Source organism: Panulirus ornatus, chromosome 72 (assembly GCF_036320965.1).
Source record: "Panulirus ornatus isolate Po-2019 chromosome 72, ASM3632096v1, whole genome shotgun sequence".
NCBI classification, from domain to species: domain Eukaryota; kingdom Metazoa; phylum Arthropoda; class Malacostraca; order Decapoda; family Palinuridae; genus Panulirus; species Panulirus ornatus.
This window is the reverse complement of record NC_092295.1, coordinates 12071407-12089648: the sequence shown is the minus strand read 5'-3', so window position 1 is coordinate 12089648 and position 18242 is coordinate 12071407. Positions and strand designations below refer to the sequence as shown.

Genomic DNA, 18242 nt, shown 5'->3' with positions numbered 1-18242 from the left:
GGAGTATTGCTACTCCTTCCCTTGCTCTTGTCCTCTCACTAACCCCTGACTTCACTCCCCAGACATTTCCAAACCACTCTTCCCCTTTACCCTTGAGCTTCGTTTCACTCAGAGCCAAAACATCCAGGTTCCTTTCCTCAAACATACTACCTATCTCTCCTTTTTTCACATCTTGGTTACATCCACACACATTTTCTTTTTTTGCTTTGTCGCTGTCTACCGCGTTTGCGAGGTAGCGCAAGGAAACAGACGAAAGAAATGGCCCGACCCACCCCCATACACATGTATATACATACGTCCACACTAGCAGATATACATACCTACACCGCTTTCCATGGTTTACCCCAGACGCTTCCCATGCCCCGATTCAATCCACTGACAGCACGTCAACCCCGGTATACCACATCGCTCCAATTCACTCTATTCCTTGCCCTCCTTTCACCCTCCTGCATATTCAGGCCCCGATCACACAAAATCTTTTTCACTCCATCTTTCCACCTCCAATTTGGTCTCCCGCTTCTCCTCGTTCCATCCACCTCTGACTCATATATCCTCTTGGTCAATCTTTCCTCACTCATTCTCTCCATGTGCCCAAACCATTTTAAAACACCCTCTTCTGCTCTCTCAACCACGCTCTTTTTATTTCCACACATCTCTCTTACCCTTACGTTACTTACTCGATCAAACCACCTCACACCACACATTGTCCTCAAACATCTCATTTCCAGCACATCCATCCTCCTGCGCACAACTCTATCCATAGCCCACGCCTCGCAACCATACAAAATTGTTGGAACCACTATTCCTTCAAACATACCCATTTTTGCTTTCCGAGATAATGTTCTCGACTTCCACACATTCTTCAAGGCTCCCAGAATTTTCGCCCCCTCCCCCACCCTATGATCCACTTCCGCTTTCATGGTTCCATCCGCTGCCAGATCCACTCCCAGATATCTAAAACACTTCACTTCCTTCAGTTTTTCTCCATTCAAACTCACCTCCCAATTGACTTGACCCTCAACCCTACTGTACCTAATAACCTTGCTCTTATTCACATTTACTCTTAACTTTCTTCTTTCAAACACTTTACCAAACTCAGTCACCAGCTTCTGCAGTTTCTCACATAAATCAGCCACCAGCGCTGTATCATCAGCGAACAACAACTGACTCACTTCCCAAGCTCTCTCATCCCCAACAGACTTCATACTTGCCCCTCTTTCCAAAACTCTTGCATTTACCTCCCTAACAACCCCATCCATAAACAAATTAAACAACCATGGAGACATCACACACCCCTGCCGCAAACCTACATTCACTGAGAACCAATCACTTTCCTCTCTTCCTACGGGTACACATGCCTTACATCCTCGATAAAAACTTTTCACTGCCTCTAGCAACTTGCCTCCCACACCATATATTCTTAATACCTTCCACAGAGCATCTCTATGAACTTAATCATATGCCTTCTCCAGATCCGTATATATATATATATATATATATATATATATATATATATATATATATATATATATATATATATATATATATATATATATATATATATATATATATATATATATATATATATGTATATGTATGTATATATGTATATATATATATACATATATACATATGTTGTGGGAGTATGTGATAGAGTGTAAGAAAGTAAATTCTCGATTAATATGGGTAAAACTGAAAGTTGATGGAGAGAGGTGGGTGATTATTGGTGCATATGCACCTGGGCATGAGAAGAAAGATCAAGAGAGGCAAGTGTTTTGTAAGCAGCTGAATGAGTGTGTTAGTGGTTTTGATGCACGAGACCGGGTTATAGTGATGGGTGATTTGAATGCAAAGGTGAGTAATGTGGCAGTTGAGGGAATAATTGGTATACATGGGGTGTTCAGTGTTGTAAATGTAAATGGTGAAGAGCTTGTAGATTTATGTGCTGAAAAAGGACTGATGATTGGGAATACCTGGTTTAAAAAGCGAGATATACATAAGTATACTTATATAAGTAGGAGAGATGGCCAGAGAGCGTTATTGGATTACGTGTTAATTGACAGGCGTGCGAAAGAGAGACTTTTGGATGTTAATGTGCTGAGAGGTGCAACTGGAGGGATGTCTGATCATTATTTTGTGGAGGCTAAGGTGAAGATTTGTATGGGTTTTCAGAAAAGAAGACTGAACGTTGGGGTGAAGAGGGTGGTGAGAGTAAGTGAGCTTGAGAAGGAGACCTGTGTGAGGAAGTACCAGGAGAGACTGAGTACAGAATGGAAAAAGGTGAGAACAATGGAAGCAAGGGGAGTGAGGGAGGAATGGGATGTATTTAGGGAATCAGTGATGGATTGCGCAAAAGATGCTTGTGGCATGAGAAGAGTGGGAGGTGGGTTGATTAGAAAGGGTAGTGAGTGGTGGGATAAAGAAGTAAGATTATTAGTGAAAGAGAACAGAGAGGCATTTGGACGATTTTTGCAGGGAAAAAATGGAATTGAGTGGGAGATGTATAAAAGAAAGAGACAGGAGGTCAAGAGAAAGGTGCAAGAGGTGAAAAAAAGGGCAAATAAGAGTTGGGGTGAGAGAGTATCATTAAATTTTAGGGAGAATAAAAGGATGTTCTGGAAGGAGGTAAATAAAGTGCGTAAGACAAGGGAGCAAATGGGAACTTCAGTGAAGGGCGCAAATGGGGAGGTGATAACAAGTAGGGGTGATGTGAGAAGGAGATGGAGTGAGTATTTTGAAGGTTTGTTGAATGTGTTTGATGATAGAGTGGCAGATATAGGGTGTTTTGGTCGAGGTGGTGTGCAAAGTGAGAGGGTTAGGGAAAATGATTTGGTAAACAGAGAAGAGGTAGTGAAAGCTTTGCGGAAGATGAAAGCCGGCAAGGCAGGAGGTTTGGATGGTATTGCAGTGGAATTTATTAAAAAAGGGGGTGACTGTATTGTTGACTGGTTGGTAAGGTTATTTAATGTATGTATGACTCATGGTGAGGTGCCTGAGGATTGGCGGAATGCGTGCATAGTGCCATTGTACAAAGGCAAAGGGGATAAGAGTGAGTGCTCAAATTACAGAGGTATAAGTTTGTTGAGTATTCCTGGTAAATTATATGGGAGGGTATTGATTGAGAGGGTGAAGGCATGTACAGAGCATCAGATTGGGGAAGAGCAGTGTGGTTTCAGAAGTGGTAGAGGATGTGTGGATCAGGTGTTTGCTTTGAAGAATGTATGTGAGAAATACTTAGAAAAGCAAATGGATTTGTATGTAGCATTTATGGATCTGGAGAAGGCATATGATAGAGTTGATAGAGATGCTCTGTGGAAGGTATTAAGAATATATGGTGTGGGAGGCAAGTTGTTAGAAGCAGTGAAAAGTTTTTATCGAGGATGTAAGGCATGTGTACGTGTAGGAAGAGAGGAAAGTGATTGGTTCTCAGTGAATGTAGGTTTGCGGCAGGGGTGTGTGATGTCTCCATGGTTGTTTAATTTGTTTATGGATGGGGTTGTTAGGGAGGTAAATGCAAGAGTTTTGGAAAGAGGGGCAAGTATGAAGTCTGTTGGGTATGAGAGAGCTTGGGAAGTGAGTCAGTTGTTGTTCGCTGATGATACAGCGCTGGTGGCTGATTCATGTGAGAAACTGCAGAAGCTGGTGACTGAGTTTGGTAAAGTGTGTGAAGAAAGAAAGTTAAGAGTAAATGTGAATAAGAGCAAGGTTATTAGGTACAGTAGGGTTGAGGGTCAAGTCAATTGGGAGGTGAGTTTGAATGGAGAAAAACTGGAGGAAGTGAAGTGTTTTAGATATCTGGGAGTGGATCTGGCAGCGGATGGAACCATGGAAGCGGAAGTGGATCATAGGGTGGGGGAGGGGGCGAAAATTCTGGGAGCCTTGAAGAATGTGTGGAAGTCTGAGAACATTATCTCGGAAAGCAAAAATGGGTATGTTTGAAGGAATAGTGGTTCCAACAATGTTGTATGGTTGCGAGGCGTGGGCTATGGATAGAGTTGTGCGCAGGAGGATGGATGTGCTGGAAATGAGATGTTTGAGGACAATGTGTGGTGTGAGGTGGTTTGATCGAGTAAGTAACGTAAGGGTAAGAGAGATGTGTGGAAATAAAAAGAGCGTGGTTGAGAGAGCAGAAGAGGGTGTTTTGAAATGGTTTGGGCACATGGAGAGAATGAGTGAGGAAAGATTGACCAAGAGGATATATGTGTCGGAGGTGGAGGGAACGAGGAGAAGAGGGAGACCAAATTGGAGGTGGAAAGATGGAGTGAAAAAGATTTTGTGTGATCGGGGCCTGAACATGCTGGAGGGTGAAAGGAGGGCAAGGAATAGAGTGAATTGGAGCGATGTGGTATACCGGGGTTGACGTGCTGTCAGTGGATTGAATCAAGGCATGTGAAGCGTCTGGGGTAAACCATGGAAAGCTGTGTAGGTATGTATATTTGCGTGTGTGGACGTATGTATATACATGTGTATGGGGGGGGGTTGGGCCATTTCTTTCGTCTGTTTCCTTGCGCTACCTCGCAAACGCGGGAGACAGCGACAAAGCAAAAAAAAAAAAAAAATATATATATATATATATATATATATATATATATATATATATATATATATATATATGTATACATATATATATATATATATATATATATATATATATATATATATATATATATATATATATATATATATATATATATATATATATTATATATATATATATATATATATAGATATATATATATATATATATATATATATATATATATATATATATATATATATATATATATATATATATATATATATATTTCTTTCGTACTATTCGCCATTTCCCGCGATAGCGAGGTAGCATTAAGAACAGAGGACTGGGCCTTTGAGGGAATATCCTCACCTGGCCCCCTTCTCTGTTCCTTCTTCTGGAAAATTGAAAGAAAACGAGAGGGGAGGATTTTCAGCCACCTGCTCCCTCCCTTTTTAGTCGCCTTCTACGACACGCAGGGAATACGTGGGAAGTATTCTTTCTACCCTATCCCCAGGGATATATATATATATATATATATATGTAAGAGGGGCAAGTATGAAGTCTGTTGTGGATTAGAGAGCTTGGTAAGTGAGTCAGTTGGTGTTCGCTGATGATACAGGGCTGGTGGCTGATTCATGTGAGATGCTGCAGAAGCTGGTGACTGAGTTTGGTAAAGTGTGTGGAAGAAGAAAGTTAAGAGTAAATGTGAATAAGAGCAAGGTTATTAGGTACAGTAGGGTTGAGGGTCAAGTGAATTGGGAGGTATGTTTGAATGGAGAAAAACTGGAGGAAGTAAAGTGTCTTAGATATCTGGGAGTGGATCTGGCAGCGGATGGAACCATGGAAGCGGAAGTGGATCATAGGGTGGGGGAGGGGGCGAAAATCCTTGGAACCTTGAAGAATGTGTGGAAGTCGAGAACATGATCTCGGAAAGCAAAAATGGGTATGTTTGAAGGAATAGTGGTTCCAACAATGTTGTATGGTTGCGAGGCGTGGGCTATGGATAGAGTTGTGCGCAGGAGGGTGGATATGCTGGAAATGAGATGTTTGAGGACAATGTGTGGTGTGAGGTGGTTTGATCGAGTAAGTAACGTAAGGGTAAGAGAGATGTGTGGAAATAAAAAGAGCGTGGTTGAGAGAGCAGAAGAGGGTGTTTTGAAATGGTTTGGGCACTGAATGAGTGAGGAAAGATTGACCAAGAGGATATATGTGTCGGAGGTGGAGGGAACTAGGAGAAGTGGGAGACCAAATTGGAGGCGGAAAGATGGAGTGAAAAAGATTTTGTTTGATCGGGGTCTGAACATGCAGGAGGGTGAAAGGAGGGCAAGGAATAGAGTGAATTTTATCGATGTGGTATACCGGGGTTGACGTGCTGTCAGTGGATTGAATCAAGGCATGTGAAGCGTCTGGGGTAAACCATGGAAAGCTGTGTAGGTATGTATATTTGTGTGTTTGGACGTGTATGCATATGCATGTGTATGGGGGTGGGTTGGGCCATTTCTTTCGTCTGTTTCCTTGCGCTACCTCGCAAACGCGGGAGACAGCGACAAAGCAAAAAAAAAAAAAATATATATATATATATATATATATATATATATATATATATATATATATATATATATATAATTATACTCTGTCGCTGTCCCTCAACCCTACTGTGCCTAATAGCATTGCTCTTATTCACATTTACTTCCAGCTCTCTTCTTTCACACACTTTACCAAGCTCAGGCACCAGCTTCTGCAGTTTCTCACCCGATTGAGACACCAGCGCTGTATCATCAACGAACAACAACTGACTCATTCCGCTAGTCCTATCATCCAGAACAGACTGCATGATTGCCCCTCTTTCCAAAACTCTTGCATTCACCTCCCTAAAAACCACATCCATATACAAGTTAAACAACCATGGAGACATCACGCAACCCTGCCGCAAACCGACATCCACTGAAAAACAGTCACTTTCCTCTCTTCCTACACGTACACATGCCTTACACCCCGATAAAAACTTTTCACCGCTTCTAATAAATTGCCTCCCACACCATATATTCTTAATTCCTTCCACAGAGCATCGCTATCAACTCTACCATATGTCTTCTCCAGATCCATAAATGCTATATACAAATCAATTTGTTTTTCTAAGTATTTCTCACATACATTCTTCAAAGGAAGCACCTGATCCACACATCCTCTACCACTTCTGAAACCACACAGCTCTTCCCCAATCTGATGCTCTGTAAATGCCTTCACCCTCTCAATCAATACCCTCCCATATATTTTCCCAGGAATACTCAACAAACTTATACCTCTGTGATTTGAGCACTCACCTTCATCCCCTCTGCCTTTGTACAATGGCACTAAGCATGCATTCTGCTAATCCTCAGGCATTTCACCCTGAGCCATACATACATTGAATATCCTCAACAACCAATCAACAACACAGTCACCCACTTTTTTGATAAATTCCAAAGTATTGTCATCCAAACCCGCCGCCTTGTCGACATTCATCTTCCTCAAATGTTCCACTACATCTCTTTTTATCAGATCATTTTCCCTGACCATCTCTCTTCGCACACTACCTCAACCAAAACACCCTATATCTGCTGCTCTATTATCTAACTCATTCGTCAAACCTTCAAAATATTCACTTAATCTTCTCACACCACCGCTACTTATTAACCCCCCATTAACCTCCTTCACCGATGTTCCCATTTGTTCTCTTGCCTTAAGCACTTTATTTACCTCCTTCCATAACATCTTTTTATTCTCCCTAAAATTTAATGATAATCTCTCACCCTATCTCTCATTTGCCCTCTTTTACACCTCTTGAACCTTTCTCTTGAACTTCTGCCTCTTTCTTTTATACATCTCCCAGTCATTTGCACTATTCCCAGCAAAAATCGTCCAATTGACTCTCTCTTCTCTTTCTCTAATAATCTTCCTCCTTCATCCCCCCCACTCACTATCTTTTCTAATGTGCCCACCTCCCACACTTCTCATGACACAAGAATATTTTGCGTGAGCTATCACTGCTCCCCTAAACACATCCCATTCCTCCCTCACTCCCCTCACGTCCCTTACTCTCACCTTTTTCCATTCTGCATTCAATCTCTCCTAGTACTTCCTCACACATGTCTCCTTCCCAAGCTCATTTACTTCCACCACTCTCTTTACTCCAACATTCTCTCTCTTCTTTTCTGAAAACCGCTACAAATCTTCAACTTCGCCTCCACAAGATAATGATCAGACATCACCCCAGTTGCGCCTCTCGGCACATTAACATCCAAAAGTCTCTCTTTCACGCGCCAATCAATGAACATGTAATCCAATAACGCTCTCTGGCGATATCTCCCACTTCCATACGTATACTTATGTATATCTCTCTTTTTAAACGAGGTCTTCCCAATCACCAGTCATTTTCCAGCACAAAAATCTACAAGCTCTTCACCATTTCTATTTACAACACTGAACACTCTATGTACACCAATTATTCACTCAACCACCAACTTACTCACGTTTGAACCTAAATCACCCATTACCATAACACTGTCTCGTGCATCAAAACTGCTAACACACTCACTCAGCTGCTCCCAAAACACTTGCCTCTCATGATCTTTCTTATCATGCCCAGGTGCATAGGCACCAGCAATCTCCTATCTCTCTCCATTCACTCTTTGTTTTACTCACATCAATCTAGAGTTAACTTTCTTACACTCTATCATATATATATATATATATATTTCTTTTCTTTCTTTCAAACTATTCGCCATTTCCCGCGTTAGCGAGGTAGCGTTAAGAACAGAGAACTGGGCCTTTGAGGGAATATCCTCACCTGGCCCCCTTCTCTGTTCCTTCTTTTGGAAAAAAAAAAAAAAATAATGAGAGGGGAGGATTTCCAGCCCCCCGCTCCCTCCCCTTTTAGTCGCCTTCTACGACACGCAGGGAATACGTGGGAAGTATTCTTTCTCCCCTATCCCCAGGGAGGATATATATATATATATATATATATATATATATATATATATATATATATATATATATATATATATATATATATATTTTTTTTTTTTTTAAAGGGGAAGTAAATGTTTATAGTTGTGTTACTGGAGTGATAGTTTTCATACATGGTGCTTTGACAAGAAAATAGTGAAATTGGAAAAAAATGTAGCTTAGACATTGAAGCTTATTGATACAATGGTTAAATTGATGAGAACTAATATTGACGTTTGTGTAAGTAAATCATACATTTCCCTTTTCCATAGCCAGAGGTTGAACCATTATGTGACATTCATTTTTTCATTTCATTTCAAGCTAGAAGTTTCAGTTTTCAAAATTATTTCTTACATTTTTTATATGTATATATATGTATATGTGTGTGTGTGTGTATATGTGCGTATGTATGTGTATGTATATATATATATATATATATATATATATATATATATATATATATATATATATATATATATATATATATATATATATATATATATATATATATATATATATATATATATATATATATATATATATATATATATATATATATATATATATATATATATATATATGAGAGAGCTTGGGAAGTGAGTCAGTTGTTGTTCGCTGATGATACAGCGCTGATGGCTGATTCATGTGAGAAACTGCAGAAGCTGGTGACTGAGTTTGGAAAAGTGTGTGGAAGAAGAAAGTTAAGAGTAAATGTGAATAAGAGCAAGGTTATTAGGTACAGTAGGGTTGAGGGTCAAGTCAATTGGGAGGTGAGTTTGAATGGAGAAAAACTGGAGGCAGTGAAGTGTTTTAGATATCTTTGAGTGGATCTGGCAGCGGATGGAACCATGGAAGCGGAAGTGGATCATAGGGTGGGGGAGGGGGCGAAAATCCTGGGGGCCTTGAAGAATGTGTGGAAGTCGAGAACATTATCTCGGAAAGCAAAAATGGGTATGTTTGAAGGAATAGTGGTTCCAACAATGTTGTATGGTTGCGAGGCGTGGGCTATGGATAGAGTTGTGCGCAGGAGGATGGATGTGCTGGAAATGAGATGTTTGAGGACAATGTGTGGTGTGAGGCGGTTTGATCGAGTGAGTAACGTAAGGGTAAGAGAGATGTGTGGAAATAAAAAGAGCGTGGTTGAGAGAGCAGAAGAGGGTGTTTTGAAGTGTTTGGGCACATGGAGAGGATGAGTGAGGAAAGATTGACCAAGAGGATATATGTGTCGGAAGTGGAGGGAACAAGGAGAAGAGGGAGACCAAATTGGAGGTGGAAAGATGGAGTGAAAAGGATTTTGTGTGATCGGGGTCTGAATATGCAGGAGGGTGAAAGGAGGGCAAGGAATAGAGTGAATTGGAGCGATGTGGTATACCGGGGTTGACGTGCTGTCAGTGGATTGAATCAATTCATGTGAAGCGTCTGGGGTAAACCATGGAAAGCTGTGAAGGTATGTATATTTGTGTGTGTGGACGTATGTATATACATGTGTATGGGGGGGGGGTTGGGCCATTTCTTTCGTCTGTTTCCTTGCGCTACCTCGCAAACGCGGGACACAGCGACAAAGTATAATAAATATAAAATAAATAAAATATATATATGTATATATATATATATATATATATATATATATATATATATATATATATATATATATATATATATATATATATATATATATATATATATATATATATATATATATATATATATATATATATATATATATATATATATATATATATATATATATATATTATCCCTGGGGATAGGGGTGAAAGAATACTTTCCACGCATTCCTCACGTGTCGTACAAGACGACTACAGGGGACGGGAGCGGGGGGCCAGAAATCCTCCCCTCCTTGTATTTCTTTAACTTTCTAAAATGGGAAACAGAAGGAGTCACGCGGGGAGTGCTCATCCTCCTCGAAGGCTCAGACTGGGGTGTCTAAATGTGTGTGGATGTAACCAAGATGTGAAGAATGGAGAGATAGGTAGTATGTTTGAGGGAAGAAACCTGGATGTTTTGGCTCTGAGTGAAACGAAGCTCAAGGGTAAAGGGGAAGAGTGGTTTGGGAATGTCTTGGGAGTAAAGTCAGGGGTTAGTGAGAGGACAAGAGCAAGGGAAGGAGTAGCAGTACTCCTGAAATAGGAGTTGTGGGAGTATGTGATAGAATGTAAGAAAGTAAATTCTCGATTAATATGGGTAAAACTGAGAGTTGATGGAGAGAGATGGGTGATTATTGGTGCATATGCACCTGGGCATGAGAAGAAAGATCATGAGAGGCAAGTGTTTTGGGAGCAGCTAAATGAGTGTGTTAGTGGTTTTGATGCACGAGACCGGGTTATAGTGATGGGTGATTTGAATGCAAAGGTGAGTAATTTGGCAGTTGAGGGAATAAACGGTATACATGGGGTGTTCAGTGTAATGTAATGTAAATGGTGAAGAGCTTGTAGATTTATGTGCTGAAAAAGGACTGGTGATTGGGAATACCTAGTTTAAAAAAGCGAGATATACATAAGTATACGTATGTAAGTAGGGGAGATGGCCAGAGAGCGTTATTGGATTACGTGTTAATCGACAGGCGTGCGAAAGAGAGACTTTTGGATGTTAATGTGCTGAGAGGTGCAACTGGAGGGATGTCTGATCATTATCTTGTGGAGGCTAAGGTGAAGATTTGTATGGGTTTTCAGAAAAGAAAAGTGAATGTTGGGGTGAAGAGGGTGGTGAGAGTAAGTGAGCTTGGGAAGGAGACTTGAGTGAGGAAGTACCAGGAGAGACTGAGTACAGAATGGAAAAAGGTGAGAACAATGGAAGTAAGGGGAATGAGGGAGGAATGGGATGTATTTAGGGAATCAGTGATGGATTGCGCAAAAGATGCTCGTGGCATGAGAAGAGTGGGAGGTGGGTTGATTAGAAAAGGTAGTGAGTGGTGGGATGAAGTAAGATTATTAGTGAAAGAGAATTGAGAGGCATTTGGACGATTTTTGCAAGGAAAAATGCAATTGAGATGGGAGAAGTATAAAAGAAAGAGAGAGGAGGTCAAGAGAAAGGTGCGAGAGGTGAAAAAGAGGGCAAATGAGAGTTGGGTTGAGAGAGTATCATTAAATTTTAGGGAGAATAAAAAGATGTTCTGGAAGGAGGTAAATAAAGTGCGTAAGACAAGGGAGCAAATGGGAACTTCAGTGAAGGGCGCAAATGGGGAGGTGATAACAAGTAGTGGTGATGTGAGAAGGAGATGGAGCGAGTATTTTGAAGGCTTGTTGAATGTGCTTGATGATAGAGTGGCAGATATAGGGTGTTTTGGTCGAGGTGGTGTGCAAAGTGAGAGGATTAGGGAAAATGATTTGGTAAACAGAGAAGAGGTAGTAAAAGCTTTGCGGAAGATGAAAGCCGGCAAGGCAGCAGGTTTGGATGGTATTGCAGTGGAATTTATTAAAAAAGAGTGTGACTGTATTATTGACTGGTTGGTAAGGTTATTTAATGTATGTATGACTCATGGTGAGGTGCCTGAGAATTTGCGGAATGCGTGCATAGTGCCATTGTCCAAAGGCAAAGGGGATAAGAGTGAGTGCTCAAATTACAGAGGTATAAGTTTGTTGAGTATTCCTGGTAAATTATATGGGAGGGTATTCATTGAGAGGGTGAAGGCATGTACAGAGCATCAGATTGGGGAAGAGCAGTGTGGTTTCAGAAGTGGTGGAGGATGTGTGGATCAGGTGTTTGCTTTGAAGAATGTATGTGAGAAATACTTAGAAAAGCAAATGGATTTGTATGTAGCATTTATGGATCTGGAGAAGGCATATGATAGAGTTGATAGAGATGCTCTGTGGAAGGTATCAAGAATATATGGTGTGGGAGGCAAGTTGTTAGAAGCAGTGAAAAGTTTTTATCGAGGATGTAAGGCATGTGTACGTGTAGGAAGAGAGGAAAGTGGTTGGTTCTCAGTGAATGTAGGTTTGCGGCAGGGGTGTGTGATGTCTCCTTGGTTGTTTAATTTGTTTATGGATGGAGTTGTTAGGGAGGTGAATGCAAGAGTTTTGGAAAGAGGGGCAAGTATGAAGTCTGTTGGGGATGAGAGAGCTTTGGAAGTGAGTCAGTTGTTGTTCGCTGATGATAGAGCGCTGGTGGCTGATTCATGTGAGAAACTGCAGAAGCTGGTGACTGAGTTTGGTAAAGTGTGTGAAAGAAGAAAGTTAAGAGTAAATGAGAATAAGAGCAAGGTTATTAGGTACAGTAGGGTTGAGGGTCAAGTCAATCTGCAGGTAAGTTTGAATAGAGCAAAACTGGAGGAAGTAAAGCGTTTTAGATATCTGGGAGTGGATCTGGCAGCGGATGGAACCATGTAAGCGGAAGTGGATCATAGGGTGGGGGAGGGGGCGAAAATCCTGGGAGCCTTGAAGAATGTGTGGAAGTCGAGAACATTATCTCGGAAAGCAAAAATGGGTATGTTTGAAGGAATAGTGGTTCCAACAATGTTGTAAGGTTGCGAGGCGTGGGCTATGGATAGAGTTGTGCGCAGGAGGATGAATGTGCTGGAAATGAGATGTTTGAGGACAATGTGTGGTGTGAGGTGGTTTGATCGAGTAAGTAACGTAAGGGTAAGAGAGATGTGTGGAAATAAAAAGAGCGTGGTTGAGAGAGCAGAAGAGGGTGTTTTGAAATGGTTTGTGCACATGGAGAGAATGAGTGAGGAAAGATTGACCAAGAGGATATATGTGTCGGAGGTGGAGGGAACGAGGAGAAGTGGGAGACCAAATTGGAGGTGGAAAGATGGAGTGAAAAAGAATTTGTGTGATCGGGGTCTGAATATGCAGGAGGGTGAAAGGAGGGCAAGGAATAGAGTGAATTGGATCGATGTGGTATACCGGGGTTGACGTGCTGTCAGTGGATTGAATCAAGGCATTTGAAGCGTCTGGGGTAAACCATGGAAAGCTGTGTAGGTATGTATATTTGCGTGTGTGGACGTATGTATATACATGTGTATGGGGGGGTGGCTATTTCTTTCGTCTGTTTCCTGGCGCTACCTCGGAAACGCGGGAGACAGCGACAAAGTATAATAATAAAATAAAAATATATAAATATATATATATATATATATATATATATATATATATATATATATATATATATATATATATATATATATATATATATATATATATATATATATATATATATATATATATATATATATATTCTTTTTTTTTTTTTTTTTGCTTTGTCGCTGTCTCCCGCGTTTGCGAGGTAGCGCAAGGAAACAGACGAAAGAAGTGGCCCAACCCCACACACGCAAATATACATACCTACACAGCTTTCCATGGTTTACCCCAGACTCTTCACATGCCTTGATTCAATCCACTGACAGCACGTCAACCCCGGTATACCACATCGATCCAATTCATTCTATTCCTTGCCCTCCTTTCACCCTCCTGCATATTCAGACCCCGATCACACAAATTCTTTTTCACTCCATCTTTCCACCTCCAATTTGGTCTCCCTCTTTTCCTCGTTCCCTCCACCTCCGACACATATATCCTCTTGGTCAATCTTTCCTCACTCATTCTCTCCATGTGCCCAAACCATTTCAAAACACCCTCTTCTGCTCTCTCAACCACGCTCTTTTTATTTCCACACATCTCTCTTACGCTTACGTTACTTACTCGATCAAACCACCTCACACCACACATTGTCCTCAAACATCTCATTTCCAGCACATCCATCCTCCTGCGCACAACTCTATCCATAGCCCACGCCTCGCAACCATACAACATTGTTGGAACCACTATTCCTTCAAACATACCCATTTTTGCTTTCCGAGATAATGTTCTCGACTTCCACACATTCTTCAAGGTTCCCAGAATTTTCGCCCCCTTCCCCACCCTATGATCCACTTCCGCTTCCTGGGTTCCATCCGCTGCCAGATCCACTCCCAGATATCTAAAACACTTCACTTCATCCAGTTTTTCTCCATTCAAACTCACCTCCCAATTGACTTGACCTTCAACCCTACTGTACCTAATAACCCTGCTCTTATTCACATTTACTCTTAACTTTCTTCTTTCACACACTTTACCAAACTCAGTCACCAGCTTCTGCAGTTTCTCACATGAATCAGCCACCAGCGCTGTATCATCAGCGAACAGCAACCGACACAATTCCCAAGCTCTCTCATCCCCAACAGACTTCATACTTGCCCCTCTTTCCAAAACTCTTGCATTCACCTCCCTAAGAACCCCATCCATAAACAAATTAAACAACCATGGAGACATCACACACCCCTGCCGCAAACCTACATTCACTGAGAACCAATCACTTTCCTCTCTTCCTACACGTACACATGCCTTACATCCTCGATAAAAACTTTTCACTGCTTCTAATAACTTGCCTCCCACACCATATATTCTTAATACCTTCCACAGAGCATCTCTATCAACTCTATCATATGCCTTCTCCAGATCCATAAAAGCTACATACAAATCCATTTGCTTTTCTAAGTATTTCTCACATACATTCTTCAAAGCAAACACCTGATCCACACATCCTCTACCACTTATGAAACCACACTGCTCTTCCCCAATCTGACGCTCTGTACATGCCTTCACCCTCTCAATCAATACCCTCCCATATAATTTACCAGGAATACTCAACAAACTTATACCTCTGTATATATATATATATATATATATATATATATATATATATATATATATATATATATATATATATATATATATATATATATATATATATATATATATATATATATATATATATATATATATATATATATATATATATATATATATATATATATATATATATATATATAGGCAAGTATGCAGTCTGTTGTGGATGATAGGGCTTGCGAAGTGAGTTAGTGTTGTTCTCTGATGATACAGCGGTGGTGGCTGATTCGTGTGAGAAACTGCAGAAGCTGTTGACTGAGTTTGGTACAGTGTTTGAAAGAAGAAAGCTGAGAGTGAATGTGAATATGAGCAAGGTTCTTAGGTACAGTAGGGTTGAGGGACAAGTCAATTAGGAGGTGAGCTGGAATGGAGAAAAACTGGACGTAGTGAAGTGATTTAGATATCTGTGAATGGATCTGGCAGCGGATGGAACCATGAAAGCGGAAGTGAATCATAGGGTGTGGGAGGGGGCGAAAGTTCTTGGAGCGTTGAAAAATGTGTGGAAGTCGAGAACGTCATCTTGGAAAGCAAAAATGGGTACGTTTGAAGGAAAAGTGGTTCCCAACAATGATTGCGAGGCGTGGGCTATAGATAGAGTTGTGCGGAGGAGGGTGGATGTGCTGGAAATGAGATGTTTGAGGACAATATGTGGTGTGAGGTGGTTTGATCGAGTAAGTAATGAAAGGGTGAGAGAGATGTACGGTATTAAAACGAGTGTGGTTGAGAGAGTAGAAGAGGGTGTTTTGAAATGGTTTGGTCACATGGAGAGAATGAGTGAGGAATGATTGACAAAAAGGATATATGTGTCAGAGGTGGAAGGAACGAGAAAGTGGGAAACCAAATTGGAGGTGGAAAGGTAGACCATGGAAAGTTTTGGGGAGCCTGGATGTGGAAAGGGAGCTGTGGTCTCGGTGCATAATTCATGACTGCTAGAGACTGAGTGTGAACGAATGTGGCCTTTGTTGTCTTCTCCTTTGGCTGTGAATGCGACGGCCATCTGAACGATATGTTCCCTTAACACCTCGTATGAAGGACACAAAGCGATGCAACCAACCTATCATTCTGTTCACCTCGTTGTCATCCTGGTCATGCTTATATGTCTGTTTAGGTTAATTTATCAAATCTAATCATGTTGTCTATATAAGCGTAAATCATTCATTTTCTGACTTAATGACATCATGACATTGAATATTTGGGTGAAAGTGTAAGTTCTGGACCAGAAATGACACGATGATTTCAAGGGAAAAAGCCCTTTAATGTATAATGATATCCAACACACTTTCACAGCTTTAGAGTTCTAAAATGGAATAGTTTATCAAGACCACTGTCTGGCTCTCTTTCCCTTGGCTGTGAAGGAACAAAGCTTCACCTCATACACTAGACACACCATTGTATATATGTGGCAAGACCTTGTGTGTGTGTGACTGTGGAGTAAGAGAAGGCTATATGCAATGCAGACGTGAGCACATTCTGTTTCTATACTGATGACTACAATTCTCGTTAATTTCACTCTTCCATCCCGTGCTTCCCTCGCATGTTGAGGCTATAAACAAAGGAATACAAAGGATTTCAAACAGCAACAGACCACCACTGGGTCCCTCTGAGGCCCTTTGTGATTGTGGAAGACATCACAAACTCCCTGACTAGTGTGTTGAGAGGTGGACAGTTCCTGCAAATTGTCATATTTATATGTTTTTCCCTTATTGATTTTGGTAGAAAAGGGGGGGGGTGAATCCCTTGCACTAATGTTACTTTCATTCAATTAAACTCATATAATCACGTATATAACCTGACTGAGTACTGAGAAAAAATATGTTTACTCTTTTTTGACTTTTAGATCATCAGCCTCCTCTTCCTGCTTCCCTTTGATCTCTTCCGTTTCTTCATCTGTTATTGCTACTTCCGTATCCTCCTTACAACAATTACAAGAAATAACAATTGTGTAGAGTACTTCGAAACATACTGTAGTGTCATTGGTTCTTCTCCTGTAATTCTTGAGAGTAAGTTATGTTCATACCTGTTTACATAATGAACAGTTCTTTGAAAGATATAGGGAGAGAACAACCAGAGGACAACTTGAAATTATGAAGCTTGTTAGAAAAAGCGTAAAGAAATAATTTTATCGTGTAAGCGCGGCGGATCAATGGAATATTCTAATCAAGGATGTGATGATTGCTTTATGATAGCAGAGAAAGTTCAAGAGATGGGACCCCACGAGTGTAAAACTCTCTCCTTGTGCAGCTCAGATACGTGATTACAAATATGTAATCACTCACTATGCGTGATATATATTTGTCTGGAGTGCCAGAAAGCATTGGAAACTAGGCCTCTCAGGAGGCTGGTGAGGAAGATGGATCATCTGGTAAGGATATAAAGGACACTACTTCAACGGATCGAAGATTATTAAAGGGTGAGGAAAGCAAGGACGCATGTCAGGGGAGCCTACTCGAAACAGGTTGAGGTCACCTGTGGCGTGCCACAGGAGTCTGATCTGAGACCATTGTTTTTCCTAGTCAGTGTAATTGACTTGCCGGATGGATTAGACTCCAACCTGAATATGTTTGCGGATGATGCCGAGGTCGTGAGAAAAGTGGAAAGCAAAGATGACATAGACTTATAAGTAAACATAGGCAAAATCCAAAGATGATCTGATGCGTGAATGATGATGTTCAACTCATGTAAATATCGAGCAATAACGGGACACCTGTATAAATATCCTCTTTTGGGAATCAAGCAGCAAGAATCTGCTTGTGAGAGAGAGCAGACATTGTCTCGTACCTGTCTTCAGAGCTCCACGTACTTAGAATGATAAAGAAAACAAACAATCTGATGGCAAAAACTAACATACGATTCCAGTATATGGCTGAGGATATATTCAGTTAGTCGTTCACATCCTACATTAAACCAATAGTTGATAATGCTTCTCAAATCTCGCACTGCACTTAGATAAACACAAATAACTAACGTCTAGAGGATGGAGGAGAAAAGACTGTACCATGGTGAAGGGATATGGGTTAAAGAGTAGGGCTGGAAACATTAAATTTGTCCAG

General features: G+C 40.7%; 1 protein-coding gene across 1 annotated transcript in view; it reads left to right on the top strand.

The window, feature by feature from the left end:
• The window catches only part of LOC139748147 (neuropeptide CCHamide-1 receptor-like), a 242201-nt gene that overhangs the window by 94947 nt on the left and 129012 nt on the right, over positions 1–18242 (top strand). The gene's annotated exons all lie outside the window — the stretch shown is intronic.